We start from the raw sequence: 5,762 nt of genomic DNA on the forward strand, positions 1-5,762 counted from the left end.
AAGCAAAGGTGAGGTTTGGGCTTCCAGTGTCCATCAACTGAATAGTATACATTGTGCCCAAAAGATACCGTTTCAACCCTCAGCCCCCTCCCATCCTCCCTGCCAAGCTCCCAGTGATAACATGCCTAAATCATCACCCTGAACCTCTCCCTCAAATCATCCTCCCTATTCCTAATCAGCCAAACCAGAAACCTAGGTGGCATTCCACCTCACCTCTTCGGCCTTCACCTCCCTCGTCTAAGCACAATATCCTACTGATTTTATTTATCCCCATAACAGCAGTCAAATCTGAAGTCTTCCCTCCCTACCAACCCTCCTGCCTCTGTCTCAATTCAGGCTCTCATCATCTCATGCCTGGCTCACAGCATTAGTCCCTTAACCGGTCCCCCTCTTCCAAGGTTGCCCCCAGACCATTCTTTACTTTGCAGCCAAAGGGTTTGTCCTAAAATGCGAATTTAATTGCGCTACAAGCTTGTTTTAAAAACAGATGATTCTTCCTGGTGCCATAGGCAGCAACCCTCAGCCTCTTTTCTGCCTACAACACACTCCTAGGTCATGAAGCTCACCTGAGACACACAGCCCCCCGCATGCACAGTGCAGGGGCAGCACAGGTCACAAACGCCCCTCCCCCTCCCAATGCAGAAAGCACATCAGAATGCCAAACGAGTGAGAGGGACAGTTGCTTGCTCTAACTGCTTTTTTATTTTACTTGAGTCATTCATAAATTTCAAAACCTTGTTTTTCAAGAGAAATGACTTGAGACGCCTCACCTCGGAAGTGACTGTGACCACCACACACCCATGTGCTGTGACATCACGGTGGAGAACTCTGGCCTAAAGGACAAAGTCACTTGGATGTGACACAGAAAGTCCTTTGGGACTTGCACCCGCCCCTCTCCAGGGTTAGCTCCTGTCTGTTTGCTGCGTGCAGCCACATTCCAGCCACACCTGATGGCTCACAGCCTTGGGAACATGCCAGGTCATGTCATACTTCTAGGAGTCCGGGTGTGCCATCTTCTTGCCCCATAATGTTCTTCCCATCTCGTTGTCTGTGGTGGACACCTGCTCAGCCTATAACACCCGGTTTGCATATATCCTGTGTGAAGTTTCACTGACCCAGCCAAGCAGAACACACTAAATGTGGGTCCTGCCTTCAAACAGTTTGGTCTAGCGCACTGATTCTCAACCAGGCAATCTGCCCCTCCAGGGGACATTTGGCAGTGTCTAGACAAATGTTTGGCTGGCACAGCTGGGGAGAGGAGCAGAAGGTACGCCACTGGAATCTAGCCAGTAGAAGCCAGGGACGCTGCGAAACATCCTACAGCGTGCAGGGCCGTCCCCACGGCAAAGCATCATCCAACTCGAAATCTCAGTGCCGGAATGTCATTCCAAGGTTGAGAAACCCCAAACTAGTGAAAGTAAGGTAATTAATCAATAATTACAACAAAGTGCGTGAAGCCCTAAAAGGAAGTGTACCAGGTACTATAAGCCACTCTATTGAAGGAAACTAACCTAGTCTAGTGACTGGGTAAGACTTCCTAGAGAGAATAAATCTGTGCAAAAACCCGAAGCACGTTCAAAGCAGAAGATCCAGAAGGGACAAAGGCTCAGAAGTGAGAGAGACAATGGCTTCTTTCAAAGCTTCTTGGAGAAGTTCAATTGGTCTGGACCCCAGCACTGGAACACTGGAGAGAGGGTAGCAAGAGCTGACCCTGGAGAGAAGGGGATGATCCTAAAGGACCACATCAATCATAAGGAGCTGGGACTTCAAACTGGGGACTCAATGAAGGCTTCCAGGCATGGGAGTGACCCTGTCCCATTTACATTTGGGGAAGCTCCCTCTCTTTACAAGGGAGGGAATGTTTCTGAGAAGCAAGACTAGGGGCAAAGAAGTAAGTTAGGAGTTTTTACAGTAATTGGAGAGAAGACAGTGGCTTGGAAAGGGGCAAGATGGATGAAGAAAGTGGACAGATTCTGAAGATGTCTAGGAGGCCCTGGTGGTTAACCGGATGTTGAGGATGAAGGAGACAAAGGAAACAAGAATCACTCCCAGGTTCTGAATTGTGCAGTTAAATGAAGGGTAACCATTCACTGCAGGTGAATTTAAGGAACAGATGGAATTTAAAAAGCAAGCTCCATGAGGGCAGGGATCTGTTTTCTTCACTGATGTACCCCAGGCATCTGCAGAATATGTTGCTCTGCCCTACCAGACACCAGGCATTGTTCTAGGCACTGGGAATACGCCAGTGACAAAATGGATAAATCAAAATTCCTGCCTTTGTAGATCTTACATTCTATGGGGGAGGTGCATTCAGTCTGTCTCATCCAAGGACAGGGAGAAGAATGGCAATCCAAGCATAGAGATCACCCTTTCCTACGCACATTCCCTCAGTCCCTCTACCTTTAGAGATGTGGAAAGACAATCAGAACCAAAACACGCTTGCTTCTCTGTAAGAAAGAAACCGGTATCCCAGCTTTATTGACTAAAATACCCATAATCACAGAAGATACTTTAAAACTTTTGCTATGAGGCCGGGCACAGTGGCTCACGCCTGTAATCCCGGGAGGATCGCTTGAGGCCAGGAGTTCAAAGCTGCAGAGAACTATGATCATGCCACTGTACTCCAGCCTGCGTGACAGAGAGGGAGCCTGCCTCTACAAAAACAAACAAACGTGTTTGCTATGAAATATTAGGGAGGAGCTTGATAAAGTATTTTAAAGTTCACCTGAAATAACATAGTGGTGATAATATAACGAACATTTTTTTAAAAGAAGAAGAATGAGGGACAGCTGGCTCTACTACATATTTAAATGGTTTAATAATTAAAACAATTCAGCACTAGTCCCTTAACATCAAAACTGACGAATCCATACCCAAAAAGAGACCTTAGAAAAATGACTTTTAAAAAAAATCTTTTATTTTTGGGACCGTCTCACATTGTTGCCCAGATTGGAGTGTAGTGGCATGATTTCAGCTCATTGCAACCTCCGCTTCCTGGGTTCAAGCAATTTGCCTGCCTCCGCCTCCCAAGTAGCAGGGATTACAGATGCTCACCATCACACCTGGCTAATTTTTGTATTTTTAGTAGAGACAGGGTTTCGTCATGTTGGCCAAGCTGGTCTCAAACTCCTGACGTCAAGAGATCCTCCCACTTTGGCCTCCCAAAGTGCTGAGGTTACAGGTGTGAGCCACTGTGCCCAGACAAAAAATGACTTTATACAGATGCTCTTCAACTTACAGTGGGGTTATATCCCAACAAACTGATCATACATTAAAAACGTCATAACTGAAAGAACATTGAATACATATAACCTACCGAACACCAGAGCTTGGCCTCACCTACCATAAACATGTTCAGAACATTTATATTAGCGTGGCTGGCTGAGAGCTGCAGCTCACCACTTGCTACTACTGCCCAGTACCAGGGGAGAGTATTGTATGGCATATCGCTAGCCTGGGAAACAGCAAAACTCAAAAGCTTAAGTATGGTTTCTACTGAAAGCATATTGTCAAACAATTGTAAGTCCAACCGTCGTTAAGTTGAGACAGTCTGTATATGATATTAACAAACATATACAGATTATTATGCCTTTGGACATCAGGCAAAAGGAAGGATTACACAATAAATGAGGCTAGTATAAATTAGTTAACTACTGGAGGAGGGACAATTTCCTTACATTGCACCATACACTAAATTAAACTGTCAACAATTAAAGCTTAAATAAAGCTTTAAGAAAATATAGGTGAATATCTAAATGATGATTATACCTTTGGGAAAAAGGCAAAAGAAAGGACTACAGAATAAATGAGGCCAGTATATATTAGTTAACTACTGGGGAAGGGACAATTGCTTCACATTGCACCATACACTAAATTAAACTGACAATGATGAATAAAGTTTTAATGAAATATAGGTGAATATCTAAATGGTTTTATGACGGAGAAGAAAAAAACAAAAGCAATGGAAGCAATCATGAAAGAAACAGTCAATATATTTGACCACATAAAAAATATTTAAATAATCGAAATAATTATAAACAAATTGAAAGGCAAAGAACAAATTGCAAAAATTATTTCCAAAAACATAATGGACAACAGATTGAGCTCATTAAAATAGAAAGAATTTATTAAATTAATAAGAAAAACACTAAAACCTCAATGAAAATAAATGGATAAAAGGCACAACTAGACAATTCACCGGAAAAGAGATACAAGTGGATAATATGCATAAGAAAATTGTCCAACTTGATGAATAACCTAAAAAATTATACGACAAAACAATACACCTTTTGCTCATAAAATCAGCAAAGAGAATCACAGTTTGAGCACAATATTATTGAAATGTTCATATAGAGGCTGGGTGGCAATGTCAATTGGTCAAACATTTTTGGAAAAGAATATGTTAATATTCAAGGAGAATAGTAAAGAAGTTCATGCACTTTAACCCAAATTAATTAATTTTTTTTTTTAAGAGACAGGATCTCACTTTGTCACCCAAACTGGAGTTCAGCAGTAAGATCACAGCCCACCACAGCCTCTAACTCTTGGGGTCCAACAATCCTCCTGTCTCAACCTCCTGAGTAGCTGAGACTACTACAGGTTCATGTCATCATGCCCAGCTACTTTTCTTTCTTTCTTTTTTAAGATTCAAGGGGTGCATGTGCAGATTTGCTACACGGGTACATTGTGTGATGCTGGTTTCGGCCTCTGTTGATCCTGTCACCCAATGAACACAGTACCTAATAGGTGGTTTTTCAATCCTTACTTACGTTTCTTCCTAACTCTCCCCTTGGGGAATCCCCAGTATCTACCATTCCATCTTTATGTCCATGTGTACCCAATGTTCAGCCGCCATTTACAAGTAAAAACATGCAGTATTTGGTTTTCTCTTTCTATGTTAATTCACTTAGGATAATGACCTTCAGCTGCATACATGTTGCTGCTAAGGACGTAACTGTGCTCTTTTTTACGGCTGTGTAGTATTCCACAGTATATATATACACACACATATATACATATATACCAAATTTTCTTTATCCAATCCACTGCTGATGGGCATCTAGGTTGATTCCTTGTCTTTGCTGTTATGAATAGTGCTGTGATAAAATACATGCGAGTGTAGGTACATTTTTAGTAGAAGAATTTGTTTTCCTTGAGCATATACCCAGTAACGGGATTGCTGAGTCAAATTGTAATTCTATTTTTCATTCTTTTAGAAGTCTCCAAACTGCTTTCCATAGGGGTTAAGCTAATTCACAATCCTACCAACAGTGTATAAACATTTCCTTTTCTCCAAAACTTTGCTAACATGTTATTTTTTGCCTTTTTTTTTTTTTTTAGACCGATTTTCGCTCTTGTTGCCCAGGCTGGAGTACAATGGTGCGATCTCGGCTCACTCCAACCTCCCGCTCACTCCAACCTCCGCCTCCCAGGTTCAAGTCATTCTCCTGCCTCAGCCTCCCAAGTAGCTGGGATTACAGGCATGCGCCATTATGCCTGGCTATTTTTTGTATTTTTAGTAGAGATGGGGTTTCACCATGCTGGTCAGGCTGGTCTTGAATTCCTGACCTCAGGTAATCCACCCACCTTGGCTTCCCAAAGTGCTGGGATTACAGGCGTGAGCCACCACACCGGCCATTTTTTGACTTTTAATAACAGCCATTCTGACTGGTATGAGGTGGTATCTCATTGTGGTTTTGAATTGCATTTCTCAGATGATTTGTGATGTTAAGCATTTTTTCTTTTCTTTTTTTTTTTTTTTT

General features: G+C 42.4%; 1 protein-coding gene across 1 annotated transcript in view; it reads right to left on the reverse strand.

The window, feature by feature from the left end:
- The window catches only part of TMEM241 (transmembrane protein 241), a 171,125-nt gene that overhangs the window by 155,919 nt on the left and 9,444 nt on the right, over positions 1 to 5,762 (reverse strand). The window lies entirely within an intron of this gene.

Source organism: Colobus angolensis, unplaced genomic scaffold (assembly GCF_000951035.1).
Source record: "Colobus angolensis palliatus isolate OR3802 unplaced genomic scaffold, Cang.pa_1.0 Scaffold18, whole genome shotgun sequence".
Lineage (NCBI taxonomy): Eukaryota > Metazoa > Chordata > Mammalia > Primates > Cercopithecidae > Colobus > Colobus angolensis.